We start from the raw sequence: 16,667 nt of genomic DNA, 5'->3' as shown, positions 1-16,667 counted from the left end.
AGAGGCTAAACTCTTGGCCTGCTGCTCGAGGGTGACATAGAGGAACCGCTTTGCCTTGTTCAGCCACTTATTGGTGTTCGAGTCCGGTGTGTTGGAGATGTCTTCCAAGCAGCAAGCGGTGGCCACCATGTGGTATGCTACGCGGGGGAAGTAGATGCCACTAGGAGCCCCTATGCGGGCATCATCGTCGTCGAGAGGATGTGGGGCTTGCTACCATGCAAAGTCATGCCTTTGGTGCTTCAGCTCTGCCTCGGTGGCCTCCAAGTCCACCTACCGAGCGTGCAAGTGGTCCACCTTCTCCTAAAGGGAGGTCGTGCTGCTGCGAGGACTCTGGTCTAGGGGCGTGAGCTTGGGCACCTCCTCAGCAAGATCTTCGTTGTCGACGTGGTAGCACATGCACAGTAGGGTGTCATAGTCAATGTCGTTAGAGTCATCCTCTGGCCCGTCCCCTAAGAGGACCTCGAGGAAGGTGTGGAGCGAGGGGACGTCAGTTCCCGCTGCGTCGAAGAGGATGATGCTATGCGGCATCTCGTGACTGATGAGGTGCTCCAACTCCAAAGGATGCCACCGCATTTTGTATCCTAAAAGGCAGGTTCGGGAGGTAGTACCAAAAGTGATCAGGTGGTGGGAGCACCTTAGTGGTGGTGATCTGATGGTGGACGTTGGTCAGCATATAGAACATCTAGTGGTGGTCCAACACTGTGGGGTTTGGGCCCAGACCACACCGGATCTAATGGGCCAGAACCTCAAGATCAGCTCCCAAGAGTCTTGGCAGAGCAAGCGATGCTGGGGGCATGTTGCCCGCCGATGCTACCCCATGGAGTGGACAAAGCTTGCCATAGTAGTCAGCGATGTAGGCCAGACTCCTAAAGTTGAGAACTAGACCCAGAGCGAAGGCACCGGCCGCGACGGAGAACTCACCAGGAAAGCGGACACCATCGTTTAGGGCGGTGCCACTTGCTCTGGCGACAAGGCAGGTGGCTCCAGCCACCATAGAGCCAGAATCACACTTGACGCTGCCCCCTACCTAGCGTGCCAGCTGTCGCGAGATCAAAACCACGGTAAGCATGTTGTTCAAGTAGGTGTCAAAGTACGGGGTCTCTGGTGGCTCGGGTGAACTCAAGAACACAAGAATCACGCAAAAAAGACTCAACAGTTTATCCTAGTTTAGGCCAATTCGGTCCCTACGTCCAGCAGCTAATGATCCTTATACTCAAGAGCACCCAAAATCTAGGGGGTTATAACAGAGTGTAAAGGAAGAGAGTTTGGTAGGGGGTTAGCTCGGTGCTAATCCTAAGGTTGTCTCGCCACAGATGGAGTCTCCCCCTTGTCAGAGAGGAAGGAGGTGGTGGGATGAAGTGGAGGAGAGGCTCTCGATGCCCCTCTCTAGGTTGTCCTTGCTCTCATGCAGAGCAGAGGCAGATGGAATGGAATGGAGTGTCTGCTGATCGAACTCACATCCACCCCCCTCTAGGTCCTGACCTTATCCCTTATATAATGAGATTGGTCCAATATAAGATGATTTGGGAGTTCTAGTCTATGGTCTACATGCGTCGGAGTCTAGGAGGGGCTTGCAGTAGTGCGCCATGGACCATCAAGGTGTCTTAGAGCCAAAGAAGCCAAGGCATCATTCGACTGCTCTATTCTGACACTCTGCGTGTCAGAGGGTGTCGGCTTGGACCGACCTCTCCTAGGTGAGACCTTTTGGAGTCTTCTTGGTGGCAAAGGAGGTCGGCTCCGAGGGCTAACGCGTGGGCCTAGAAGCCCCTGAGCCCTCAGAGGCCACGTGAAGCTTTGTCTTCTTATGTCATGCCCCTGGACGTGACCCTATCAGGGGAGCAATTGGTAGGGGCGCACCTAGGGAGCGATGCCTAGGAGCCCCTAGGCATTGGTAGCCTAGGGCTTGTCTTCTTATAATTAGGCCTTGGTTGGCATCATTAGCCAGGCAAGAGCCCAGAACTAGGCTCGGTCGTGCCATAGATCAGGAGCCTAGGGCTCGAGGAAGCCCCTGAGCCCCAGGCAGAAGCTACGGTTGAGTCAGGCTTGGCCAAGTCTCTTTGCCAGAGGGTGCACGCGAGTGTGCCAGATAGGCATAGCCCCTGAGCCCTCGATCGATCCTAAAGGGGTCGGTCGGGGGGTCTTTTTTGTTCTGGAACCATTGAACCTGAGGCTTAACATACCTGTATGTTAGGATCTCGTCATCGGGCTTCCACCACACCTCGCACTTCATGATCTTTTTAATGGCCGATTGATACAAAACACCCCATGTGACAAACCAATGCACATAACACTCAACATCATGCCCAAGGATTTAATGTAGTTAAAGGAACTTTACCAAAGATCATTATAATACAAAAATAGACGAGACATGGTGTATACACAATTTTAGAATCCCCTTTCTAGGTTCAACTCTTCATTTATCCACTCAAGATCTTATCGAAGGTAACTTGTAGTTCATCTTGGATTCGCCCACTCCAAGGTCTACTATGCAACGATGAATAGAGCATTGGCTCACATCAACCAAACGACATTACCTGCAAAACAACTTAATGTCAGCACTAGTGAGTACATTTCGTACTCGTAGGACATAATTCCAACATATAAATATTTGGTGGATGCAAGGGTATTATCAGGCATTTGTACATTTGCAGAAAGCAATGGTGTTTCTTAAGATGACATACTCATGATTCATTATTAAGATATTGAAATTAGTAAGCTCATAGTAACAAGAAAAGTGATCAACATATGTAAACCATATCATCATCAATATTCAACATTAACACTACCATGGGTATAGAAAGTAGGAACAACCAAAGAGTTTCCATCCCTGAGGGACTTCAGGCTGTTCAAAACTTTGTAGAGGTGTACAACTATATCCACATGAAAGAATGGGACAGACCACCATACCTTGTGCACAAGATAAGGGTTGCCTCACGTCTTCCAACCTTTCCCTAATTTAGCCCGAATGTCACATGATTACATGAAAGGTTCGACTGGTGCCCGATTAATGCTACCACTATCTAACTGGCGCCACCTTCTTGCCAGTTTCATGGATAGACTAGACACAATTAGTTACTCAGCTTGCGAGCCCCATCCCCTAGCATGTGGTCTGTACTGGGCGGTTACTCGAACTCACGTATCCCAATGCATGGTCTTTAACTGCTCCATGAGCTATGTCACTTGAGATCCCACACTCATAGTGACCTACCCCTCGCATGAGCAAGAATTACCAAATTAATCATCATGTTCATATCTCAAGGTTAAGTTGGGTCCTTAGTCAAAATTGGGGAAGTAGATAAGTTGTAACCCTCGTTCATTTTAGTAGTTAAATTATCTCGATGTAACATCCTATACGCGCAAGTATGAGTTCCCTTCCTCATACTCGACTTCTACCATTGTCTAAGCAAGTAAGCATTTAAGCGTACCATTCCCATTGATTAAATAAAGGCTCTAATGAATTAGTGAGTAAGTCTAACTTAGTGAAACATCATTAAGTTGTTAACCAAATCTACATGAAGTGCATAACTCATAATGAAACATCATAAGTATCCAAAATAGAGCTTATAATAGTGGGGTGCTTGCCTGGTTATCCTGTTCGAACGAATTCAAGTTGAGGACGATAACCCATACACGTTCCTCACGCTACTTGGTCCCTAAAAGAAGACAAAGATCAGGATTGAAGATGACCGATGGGACTTAAAGATAAAGGCTTGGTTTAGAGCATGGGAAAAGACATCTAACTATGGCTCTACTATTGCCCTATTCATAACTAAGCTTAACCTAGTATTGTTGACCTCTTGGGTAAGCTTTCTAAACAACTTCACACTTTCTAATAACTAATGGACGCTCTGACCCAGGTGGCGGATGCTCCATCGGGTTAGGTATCGGGGTGACTTAGGGTCTGGTTTGACTCTGTCTGGGTCGACGGACGCTCCGTCGGTGGTGACAGACTCTTCGTTGCCTCACGAACACTCTGAGGAACACTCCGATTGGTTTAGGACTTAGGTGTTTCTAGGGTTCACATCATCCATTGGACTAGTCCGAACTATGTGTCAGACACTCCTGATAGAAACTAGGAGGTCTTGGTTTTTCTAGGTTACTGAGTTTATAAATAAGCGAAATGCTCTGTGAGAGGTCACAGACTCTCCGCTGAGAACTTGGTGCTCTCAGGGTTTATAGGTTATTCACTCTTATAAATCAACGGACACTTCAGGTGAGCCACGGACTCTCCGTTGACTCAAGTCGACAGAAGATAAGCCTCTGCTAGGTGGTTTTCTAGAGTTGGTGGACACTCGTTGAGTTGATGGACACTCTGTCTAAGGGTCAACAAAACCTATAGTTCTTGGGTGATCTTGGGATTTGAACTTATGTGCTAAGATGTGATCTATGCATGTGCAAAACATTCCTAGGGTGGTTTAGGTGGCTCATGAGGCTCAAGATAGCTAGGTTTAGAGCTTGGTTTGCTAAGTGTAGCTATAGGCTTGGGATTAAACTAGAAACTTGGGAAAAAGAAGATAAAATCATGAGATTGAGATGGATCCTTAGCTCTGAGATTTGAGAGCATCCATAGCCAAAAACTTGAACATCCAAACCTTCTAATTTACTCTTGCTTCTTCATCCAAGAATGGCTTGACCTCATATGAGCTCCCTCTTGCAAAGTACCAAAATGATGAATCGAAGGGGAAATCCATAGAGTTGTTGGGTGATTGAGCTAGATAGGGATTTCTTGAGCTTCCTAGGGTTCTTGCTTGTTCTTGAGTGAGTGTTGCAAATGGGAGGATGAGTGAGAGAGTTTAGCTTTAGCTAAGAGTTATCCCATTTCGTGGTGACATGTGGGTTCTACTCCCTTAAGTGGCAAACAACTCATTTCCCACTTCTTGTTGTTGTTCTATGCTTCATCAGATGGTCTGGTAGAACTAGCGAAACTATTCGATGGCTTACTGTCCTTGCTGAATTGGTCCAACCTTTAAGTGGCTTGGTATTGGGGACCAAAATATCAGGCCTTAGGGTACTCTCTAAGGTTGAGTTGGTGTTGATGATGTGAATAGGATGACTCTTAATCTAATCAGGGATTTTTTCTCTGTTGCTTCGAGTGTGAGCCGCCTGACCATGGCTATCCAGAGGTGCTTGCAGGGTGAATCAAGTAGATTCTCAAAGATTGGTCTTGCTCAAGGCATTAGGGATTTGTACATGACCTCTACTGATCGCTTCTTTCAATGGCCAAAAATGATCAGCCTATATTGTAACGAACTTGGGTCGTTACACTAAGGGCACTAGACTAAACCAACAATCTTAGAATCATATTGGTGTCGGGGACACCACATCCACAGAAGTCGCATCGATGCAACCAAGGCCAGCTGGCACAAGTGATCGAGATTGCAATCTTGCTCTTCGTGAGGATCCCACTGGCGTTTAACTTGACACTACAGAGCCGGAGAGCAGGATGAGAGCGTATTTTCTAGTGCCTTCTTCTTGACTGCCTTGTCTGTCATATCCACATACTTTCCTTTGTTCTTTACTGTGAGGCGAGTGCTCAACCTCCTAATGATCAAAGGAGGGTGGGAAACGGCCACAGCCACTCTGTGGCGACATTGGGTGATCAAAGCAGGCACCGGTGGGTTTTCATAGTTAGGTTCTGGTGGTTGGGTGAGGCAGCAGGAGAGAAGCTTGGGGGAGCGGTTGTGAAGGAGTTAGTCGAGAAGGCTATGGAGGGTGCAACATGAGAGTTGGCAGCCTTGAGGAAGAGCTTTGCTAGGAAAGCAGCAAGTCCAAGGGTACGGGTATTGGTGGAGGCATGGTGAGGGGATTGAGCCTGTGTTGGTGGCTATAGATGCTGGAGGGGGGAGGAGGTGATGCTGGTGGTAGGTAGTCAAGGTGAAGGTAGTGTGGCTATGGCTGAACTTGTTGGTTGAGGCAGAAAGGTCCATCCGGGCCTAGCGATGGCCTAGCTGAAGGTAGGGGTGGTGAGCCCAAAGAAGTGCCCAAGAGTGCCATCCTCACGCTGCTGGTAAGCATGGGGTCAAACCATAATCAGAGTGATCTTTGCCATGGAACCAGCCCTACCCTGATGTTGGGTTTCTATGATCCAAACCTTTGAAGGGATATCCCTCTCATCATAAATCTCCAGCAGCAGGTGTAGAGGACCGAAGTTGTGATTAGTCGAGGTAGGTTGGGTCCACTTCAAGCACCTTGCAGAAACCACTTAGGTTGAACTTGATTTCCTCCTCTCTCTCTCTCTCCATAGAGAGTTAGGGGTAGTCATCCACCATGACAAAGGCCAGCGGTTTGGGGTCCTAAAGAACTAGTTGTTTGACTCATCCAAACGCTGCAGGCTGACTGTCCGGTCTACAACAATGATGGGGTTGTGTGTGCATAGCTGACCACGGTCAGCCATGTTTGCGAACCTGAGCAGCATTGCCCCTCGAGAGGAAGGAAGGAGCTCCACCAGCATGGAGGGGGCCACCTAACGCAGTGATGAACATAAAACATGGGGAACCTCCACAGCAGGTGCCGTAGGGGTGATGTAGGCGAAAGCAAGATGGTCAGTCCACCATAGGGCAACCAGGGATGGCCTAGACCTCAACGAAGTGGGCATGGCCATCCTAGTCAAGCGATGAGGAATCTCTCTCCACCTCCTTGAAATCGCTACTGATGAAGCCATCATCATCAGACTGAGGTGGCAGACCAACGTGCGCCACCAGCAGCACGGGTCTAGAGTTTGGCCTCGAAGCCGAGCTTGAGGAGGAGGAGGGATCAGAAGGAGGGGATTTGCGAGGATTGTTGAAGAGGAAGTGAAAGGTCCTAATATGGCTAGAGGGGGTGAATAGCCTATTTGTAATTCTATAAATACACTAGAGCAATTTGATTAGTAAGACAAATGGCAAAATGCAAACTTGTTCTAGCTCTTATAAGGGTTGCAAGCCACCTACACTAACAATTCTAGTTGCTATAATCACTAATCACACAAGAGGCTAAGTTGCTACTCACTAAGAGCTCTCAACAAGACTACACTAAAAAGCTCCACTAGATGAAACTAGACTACCAAGCAAGCTCTCAATTCTAGTTACACTAAAGAGCTTGCTACAACTAGTTTGCAAGGAATGTAAAGGGGTGAGTAGGGTGATTATACCACCAGTGTAGAGGAGTGAACCGATCATGATATGATGACAACCAATCACCGGGAGAAATCCAATCACTAAGAATGACATGATTTTTCTCCTAGAGGTTCACGTTCTTGCCAACACGTTAGTCCCCACTGTGTCAACCTAATACTTGGTGGTTCGGTGGCTAATAGGTATCACACACCTAGCCCATCACAAGAGGCGCTGCAAGAACCTACCCATAAGTGAGATAACTCAATGATACGAGCAATTTACTAGAGCTACCTTGCGACTCTTCATCAAGGAAGGTGCAAGACCCCTCACAATCACCGGAGCCAGCCACAAACAATCACCAACATGTGCCAAAGCTCCTTCACTGCTCCAAGCCATCTAGGTGGTGGTAACCACCAAGAGAAACAAGAAATCCGCAGCCACAATGATTCCCAAGTGCTATTGGATGCAATCACTTAAGCAAATGCACTTAGAATCACTCCTAATCTCACTATGATGATGAATCAATGATAGAGATGGGTGGGAGGTATTTGCTTAGGCTCACAAGAATGTCAAGTATGTCAAAGTGTCAAGAGAGTGAGCCCTAAGCCGGTACCTTCCTATTTATAGAGCCCTAAGACTCAAAGAGTTGTTGGATACTCTCAGGCTGATCGAACACACCCCAGTGTCTAGTCGGCCAGTGTTTGGTTGCCCTCGGCCATCCACGTGTCCTCGTTTAAACCTCACTCGTTCATCTCCAATGGTTAAGTCACAGTCGCGCGAAACATTAAGTCATGACTGGACTCACTGCACGATCGACCGAATCTGAGCCACGCAGCGTTAGGTCAAGTACAGAGAGGTTCTAGAGCCGTTAAACTTTGATTGGACACGTCAGATCATAGAATACCGGACACGCCGGTAACTTCGGTCGCTACAGCTCAACTATGTGTGTGCCACTGAGTACTGACCGGACACAGGAATAGTGTTCCCCACGCATCCGGTCTCGCCAGCATCCGCTCGCCACCACACGCTGCAATTTCTCTGTGCCAACTGACTAGACGTCCGATCCCGACGTCCAGTCGCTCTTCGGCCTTCTCTGCCAGCAACCGTGCCACCACTATAATTGACCGGACAATGCCTAGGGTCAGGTCCCGCATCTAGTGCAGCGTTCGGTCAGAGACTGATGTCGCCTTTTCTTTTTCTATCTCCTCAACCGCTTTGCCCATGCTTCCAACTTGCTAACCACAAAGTGTAGAACTTGTGTGCACGTGTGTTAACATTTTTCAAAGCATTTTATGAGGGTCAAAGTTAACACACTAGGTTCCTAAATGCAATGCATGAATCATGTCACCTAGTGGCACTCGATAAACCACCTAGCCAAAGATTTCCTCTTTTTATAGTACGGCTATCGATCCTGAATCGCTCACACCCTCTATGATGACTTGAGTGCAAACAAAAAATGGCTCCTATCATTATACCTTTGTTTTGAGCCTATTTTTGTTTTTCTCTTTCTTGTTTTTTCAAATATGAAGCACTTGATCACCTCTTTTGTAGCCATCACCTTCACCATGGCCATCACCTAGCTTCACCACTTGGGTTGGACCACTTTATCTAATTCACATACTTATGTCAAAGGTTAGTCCTAGGTTTCATTAATTATCTAAAACCAAGATAGGGCTTTCAACAAAGCACTAGGGTTGAAGGAGTGATAGCCAAAGCTTTTCCTCGCACATCAGCAATGGACGGGATGTCCATAAAAGGCAGAGGGAGGTCCTCAGGAACGGTAGGAGTGGCAGGACCAAATGGGAGCAAAGCCTCGAGAGAAGGCGCAATGTATTCCGGCCTAGAGCTGTTAGAGGAAGCTAAGGGCCTGTTTAGTTCCCAAAAATTTTCACCTCAAAGTGTCACATCGAATCTTGCAGCACATGCATGGAATACTAAATGTAGACGAAAAAAAACTAATTGCACAGTTAGGTGAGAAATCGCGAGACGAAACTTTCGAATCTAATTAGTCCATAATTAGATACTAATTACCAAATACAAACGAAAGTGCTATAGTAGCCAAACAGTAGCCAAACCCAAAAAAAATTGGGAACTAAACGCGCCCTAACATGTTGCATGGGTCAAATGTCACGGCGCAATGGTGGTCGGCCACCGATGAACTGGGGGTGGCGGAGGTTGGTGAGCCAGCAGTGGCTTGGTGCAAGGCGTGAAAGGAACAACATGGATGGTGTGGCGCGAGGTGGGAACTAGGATGGTGGCCTCACAGCGGTGGAGATGGCTGAGCATCTGGGCAAGTGACATCTTGCAGCTATGGCCCCAATGGCTAGAGGCACGGCAGTTGTGGTAGCGGACAGGGTCCCGGCACGCGCTCACAAGGTGGTCAGTTGCCAAGCAGCGAAAGCAACCGTTGGTATGGGTGAGGGGCTTTGGTGGCTTGGGGAGCGGGGGTTTTGGGGCAAAATAAGAGAAGAGAAGAGCCTGAAGGTAGGGTTTGGAGTTGGGAATAGGCATGTCGTCAGTGGCGACCAGCTGTGAACATGAATGCGCCTCTGTCGGGCGGGTGGTGACATGATGTCCATTTGCTCTCAGAGCAAGCTGTAGCTGATTTCTAGCAGAGGAGGTATGAGGCAAATCTAGAATAGTCTCCTGGCGTGAAGAGGGCACAGTTAGGCCCGGTTTAGATTCCAAAAAATTTCACCCCAAAGTATCACATCGAATCTTGTGGCACATGCATGGAGTACTAAATGTAGATGAAAAACAAAACTAATTGCACAGTTCGGTGAGAAATCGCGAGACGAAACTTTCGAACCTAATTAGTCCATAATTAGACACTAATTACCAAATACAAACGAAAATGCTACAGTAGCCAAAACCAAAAAAATTTGCCAACTAAACGTGCCCTTGCTTCTGGGTTGTCTCAAGCCATACACGGGCGTGTAGTCACATCCAGAGTCAACTGTGGGCCCTCAGGTGGTTGAGCAGTAAGTGCGTTGTCCTTCGTCGGGGAGAGTGTCGTCGCCCGGCGTTCCGCCGCCGCCAAGGACGGATGCAGGTGGAGGACCGACGAACCAAGACACAAACGACCCTGAACAACTAGCAGATTCACAATATTTTGACATGAGACTTGGACCAAGAACACGCAGACCGAAACGCGACGAACAAGCAGGCAACTCAGAGGAGCGACGAGGAGGTAGTGAACAGTGTTGGAGATGAAAAAGACATTGAATTTTGGGGGATTTGAGAGGAGGAGTGATCCAAACTAGGGCGGGAGGGGAGGCGGTGATGGCACCTAGGACGATGGTGGAGAAGTAGTTGCGGAGGAGGAATTCCTGCATCCGAACTCCTAGCCTGGCAGCAGTCCTCGTCACGCGGCGGAGTGCTAGCAGACGTCGTTGAGGTTCACCGGTTGGGGATGCGGGCAAAGGGATGGGTTGTGGTGGCGTGAGGCCATTGGTGGTGGAGGTGGTGGCTAGGGGGTGGCTCAGGCAGCGGAGCGACCACGGAGTCACCGCCCGTCGTGGAAGCGCAGGAGGAGCTAGCCATCCCCTCGATTATCTATACAAGTCTTATGGCACTTAGTAATCGCCATGCCCCTGCGCTTGATTTTTGCTCGCCTTGTTAGGCTATCCGCACTCGTCGACCTGTATTTCCATCTCTAAAAAGGAATATTCTATCCTAGTCATCGAGATTCTCTACTCTATACTTATTTCTTCCGCACCCGTGTTATCTCTATCCCATACTCTATACCAACTACTACATATTTTATTCCCCTCCCTCCCTCCCTCTTTCTCTCTCTCCACAACTCTCTCTTATTGCTACATTGGTGCTACAGTGTTTTAGCAGGCTGCTCTCTCGCGCGCGGTCTGTGGCGGTCTGCTGTGCAGCCGGTACGCTCCTGGGCCGTTTACAAGCGCGCGGTGTGCACCGCGCGCACGGTACCGGTAGCCTACCGGCAGCTTTAGCGCTGCCCGGTGCGGACATCCTTAGTCCATAGACCCGCTGTGCGCCTCTCTACAAGTGATTATGATAATCGCAGAATGTCTATATTTTGCACAACATGGCATCCGAACCTAAGTGGATTTCTAAGACTGCTAATATGGTCACACCCACGGTATTAGAGAAGCCCTTATAGATAGAGGAAAGAAGATCAGAGGTGTCATAGTATAAAAAGTAAGTGTGTTTTCCATTATGTGTCTAGTAGTGTTCTAAAATTTCAACGTCTATGTCATCTATTTTTTTTATGGGACACTGCTAGTATTACGTGCTTACATTGGTGGTGCCTTACTAGCTAGGTGTCCAATTTCTTTTGGCAACACATGCACGAAACTGTTCCCTTTTCTTTTTCGAGAACCATGAACCAAAGGTGCTTGTACCGAACCAATTCGGAGGACACTCTCTTTGTTCTAAAATCATCTCTTTCACATCAATTTAAAAGAGGTGATTTGAAGCTTTATCCTTAGGCCATGTTCGCTTGTCTTATGAGCCGTACTATTTCAGTGAATGTACAGTGCTTTTTTCTCCCAATAAATCAGCGAACAGTGCTTTCAGCTATGGCTTTTCAGCAAAGCCAACAGGACTAAGTCCTAACTAAAGGGATTTTTTTAATTTTAACACTTTTTGTAAACGAACTCTAAATCTAACACTGTCTGTTTTTTATTTTTAAAACTAACACTTTTAGACACGCCTATTGCCATGGCGCGGCCAAAGGCCTGTGCCGCGCCATGCATGGTGGCGCGGCAGGGGGCTGACGTGGCGACGATCGGACTGGCTGACCGTTGACGTAGCGAGGTCTGTCGCGCCACCGATCTTGGCGCGGTAGTGCCGTGCCCTGATCCATAGCACGGCAGAGGCGTATAAAACCCCCGCGGCCAGTCCCGCCTGCCCGAGCAGCCTACTCGCCCACCCGCGTCAGCCTACCGCCGAGCACACCGGCCGCCGTGCCACAAATGCCTGCACGGCACGGCCGTCGGCCGCCTAGTGCGGCTGCCGCGCCCGCACGCCGGAGCACCACCGCCTCCGGACACGCACAGCGGATGCCCGCCGCGCCCGCCGAGGCCCGCGCCCGTGCCTCCCGGCCTAGTCTAGCGTGCCACCGCCGCGAGGACGAGTGCCGCTACCGTGAGGTACTCCCCTAGTGTAGTTAGTATAGTTAATAAAGTTAGTATAATTAGTAAAGTATAGTTAGTATAGTTAGTTAGTTTAGTTAGTGTAGGTAATATAGTAAGTTAGTATAGATAGTAAAATTAGGTAGTTTTGTTAGTACATTTATTGAGTCTAGTTATACATTAGATTTAGTCTAATTAGTCGTTGTAGTTAGCCTTGTATAGATGTTAATATTAGATTAGTTAGTATAGTTATAGTTAGAATATGTATTAATATTACTATGGACATTACGTACGACGATTTCGACGACTTGATGAAGTTTCTGGAAATGCTTTTGCAGATGGATTGTTGTGTTAGAGTTTTATACAGAGAAAGTGTTAGGAGAGAAGATGAAGAATTTGAATGGTTTGATGAACCCCCTAGCTTCAACGACCTTTGTGTCCATTTAAATGCAAAGTTTAGCAGTGATTTCACACTAAATGGGAGGTTTGATACTGGGAAGACTAGGGCACACTATATCCTCATGCCTTTGCGCGGCCCTGCTCACTGGTCCCGCTATACTATGGTGCTCCAAGGTTCTAATGTGCTCATGGCTGAGGTGGTGGTGGAGAATGGGTATAGGATGCAGGGTGTTCAGGACGGCCCGTCCATTGATGGTTTTGGAGGCAATGAACAAGAATTAGGGGTCGAAGGGGAAGCAACTCAGGATAACATAGATTTGGACGGTCAGTTGACGCAGGAGCAGTTTCATTCAATTGTAGTAGGCTATATAAGCAATGACTTCGATGTGAATGAGTTCTAACGGGAAAAGAAGGAGCAGAAGGAGGAGGATAGGATTGGTGATGTAGTTAGCAGTGATTCAGACGATTCTGATGATGACCAAGGAGGTACAGATGCTATGCCAACACCGGCTAATGCCATGCTAGTACCGGTTCATACTATGCCATTGCTAGTACCAACTGAGGTTTTATATGGCGTCTAGGCTCAGGGTAGACTAGTCACAGATTTGACAGCAGATGATACCCCCTATGATTCATGGGACAAAATTAGCGAAGCGCAGCAGTATGTTCCACCACCACCTTACACAGCGACTGAGCTTGAGCAACTAAGGTTGATGAACGTACCTTTCAGAGGTGTTCCGAACTATAGAGATGTCGGCATGACGGATATGGCAGTTTGTGACATCGGTCTCCAGATGTGTAGGAAATCATTGTATGACCATGAGAAAAAAAACCCTTAGGAAGGAGATGATATTCAATACAATGTCAGAGATGAAGCTCTTCCTTCAGGACTATGTTGTGTATCACCATAGGTCGTACACCGTCACTCATTCGGACCAAGAGTTGAGGTACCACGTGATATGCAAAAACAGTTGTATGTGGAGGTTAAATGCACGAAAGAGATAGAGTGGTGACAAGTGGAGGATAACTAAAGTTGTCAAACCCCACACTTGCCTAGACAATAGGGGAAAGGAAAATCATCAGCAGCTCACTAAACGTTACCTTGCCCATCGTATATTAGGGTTCGTTGATGACAATAACAACATTTCGTGTCTTCTTTACAACAGTCCATATCTGGCTTCATTAAGTACGATGTGAAATATGGAAAGGCTTAGCGTGCTAAGCAAATTGCCCTGGTGATTCGATGGTGTAGTTGGGAGGACGCGTACAACAGGGTGCCCCGCATCTTATGTGCAATGCATTACTACAATCCTGACTTAAAATGGTTTGTGGACACTGGAGGGATGTGTTTTCGGAACCCATTGAGGCATCCTCTATCGTGTGTTCTGGTCGTTCGCGCAAACGGAACATGCGTTCCAGTTTTGTCGGCCAGTCGTACTTGTTGATGGCACTTTCTTGACAGGAAAGTATAGAGGCACCTTGATGATGGCTGCTGCTATTGATCCTGAGGACTAGATAGTACCCATGGCTTTTGCTTTGGCAGAGGGACAGAACAATGAATCATGGTCATGGTTCATGCGGCTTCTACGTGTACAAGTGCTTGGCCCATCTCGCACTATATATTTGATCTCGGACCATCACGTAGGGCTTCTTAATGCTGCAACTGAGCATATAGATGGGTTCCTACCTCTAGTGCATAGATGGTGCATGAGACACTTTGCCACTAATTTCTGGCGGCGTCAGTGGAAGCAGGAGGTATGTGACAAGGTAAAGGCTCTATGTTGTGTACGTACATAGCACCAGTTTAAGGAGACAAAGAGAGAACTAGACAAGATAGTAAATAAAGCGGGGAAGGCCTGGTTAGAGGCGCAGATCGAACAGAAGGCTCAGTGGACGTTAGCATATGACGAGGGGATTTCAGATATGGCATCATGACCACTAACTCCTTGGAGTCCTTCAACCGTGTATTTACCGGAGTTCAATCATTGTCTGTGTCTGGAATTGTTGAGTTCTCCTTTTATAAGTGCAACGAATATTTTATCAAGAGGTGGGAACTTATGCAGAGGAATATAGTTGAACAGGGACGTTTTGGAAAGGCCAGAGCTGAACATTTGAAGGAGGCTGAGGAATTAGCCAAGCAGCACACCGCCGAGCCGTATGGACCCCGCCGCCATATCTTTAGTGTACGGGACAAAGGTGGCACAAGCTTGGACGGCGAATGTTATGGTGGACGAAACTACCGTGTTGATCTTGAAAAGGTGGAGTGCAGTTGCAATGTCCCTCAGATCATGCATGCCCCTTGCTCTCATATGATCACAGCCCGTAGGGTTCACGGGTACAACTATGAGGATCTATCATATAAGTCACCCTTCTATCTCCGTTCGAACACCGTTAGTATTTGGGAGATGAGCTTCGAGTCATACCTTGATCCGACACAGTGGCCACCTTATAATGGTTATGACTATTGCCGTATCCAGATCTAATGAAGGTAGGGAAGGGTAGGAGGAAGAAGAAGCGACTCAAGAGGAACATGGACGCTATGAGAGGGTACGACGAAGACATGTACGGCGGGGGAGACTTCAACGAGACCCGTGGTAGGAATCTTTGCTCTGTTTGTAAAGAATCTGGTCACAAGGCTAGCAGGCACAGAAGACGAGAGCAGCAGGTGTTTTCATATTGTGTTCGTATTGCATAATAAGTAGTTCAAATTTTGCAATGATGCGTAATATTAATTTGAATATGTTAATTTGAATATTCTAACCCTTTGTTTATCAATTTGTAACAGGATGGCCCCTCCCACGCCGTACCAGATGTACCCCCTTCTTGATGTGGAGTACGACTACCCCCTTCTTCCATTGGACGATGAGGTTTCCAAGAGGCGTTCAAGTGATCCTTACATTCCTAGGATTTAGTTCATTACGTCGAACTTATGTCGAACGAATATTGTCATCTAAAACTTGCAGACTCATAAACCAATGAAAATGTTATGTGGCAACTTGTCGTCCATTTATTTGCTTCATATTCGTTTCACATTGCGCACGGTCGCGGCAGCACCTGTAGTTGTTTACAGCACCGACAGCAGCTCAATTGAGGTTGGTCGGTTTCTGTCAGTGTCACAGTTAGGGACAGGGAGTTCAGGAGGGACGGGGGCATCTTTGCTAGACTCGTCGGGGTACAATTCTCTAGGACGACCCCATTTTCACCACAACTGCTCCCGAAACATGTCTTACATCTTATAAAACGGTTCAAATTAAACATCAATCAAAACAACACAAATTAATATAAAATATAATCATCTGCATTGCAACTAAAATAATATAACCAACACTTATAGCAACAAAAATATACATGATAAATATACTTCTAGCTAAATAATTAACCTTCAAACCATAGTCCATAGTTCCCAAACATAATTTTCCTCCTAACATTAACTCACATTCATAATATTCCTATCCACCGTTCAAACGAAAATAAAAAGTGCGTCATTACCTTGAACGAGGACGATGAGGGAGGGAGGCGGCCGGGGAATGGAAGGGAAGGGAGGGAGGCGGCAACGGAGGACCGGGCGGGACGCGGGCGCGGCGGCCAGGCACGGGCGTGCGGGCAGGCTGCTCGGGCAGGCCGGACTGGCCGCGGGGTTTTTATACGGCTCTGTCGCGCCACGGATCAGGGCGCGGCACTGTCGCGCCAAGATCGATGGGGCGGCAGGCCTCGCCACGTCAAAGGTCAGTCAGTCCGGTCGTCGCCACGTCAGCCCCTGCCGCGCCACCATGCATGGCGCGGCTAAAAGTGTTAGTTTTGAAAATAAAAAACAGACCGTGTTAGAATTAGAATTAGTTTAAAAAAGTGTTAAAACTAAAAAAAAAAAATCACTAAAGACCACCGACTGAGCTGTACTAGTATGACTGCAAGTTTGCCCAAAGAAGAAACAGAACAAGACAAGCAGATAGCTGCTTAACTGCGCCTCAAGAACAGCAAAAGCAGTATGCGGACGAACCTACCGCCGTGTCATTTTGCGCCGGGTCGCGGGAACGGCTCCCACGTTTCAAATGTCCAGAAGCCTGTCTGC

Source organism: Miscanthus floridulus, chromosome 12 (assembly GCF_019320115.1).
Source record: "Miscanthus floridulus cultivar M001 chromosome 12, ASM1932011v1, whole genome shotgun sequence".
Taxonomy (NCBI): domain Eukaryota; kingdom Viridiplantae; phylum Streptophyta; class Magnoliopsida; order Poales; family Poaceae; genus Miscanthus; species Miscanthus floridulus.
Note: the sequence above shows the minus strand (reverse complement) of the source record.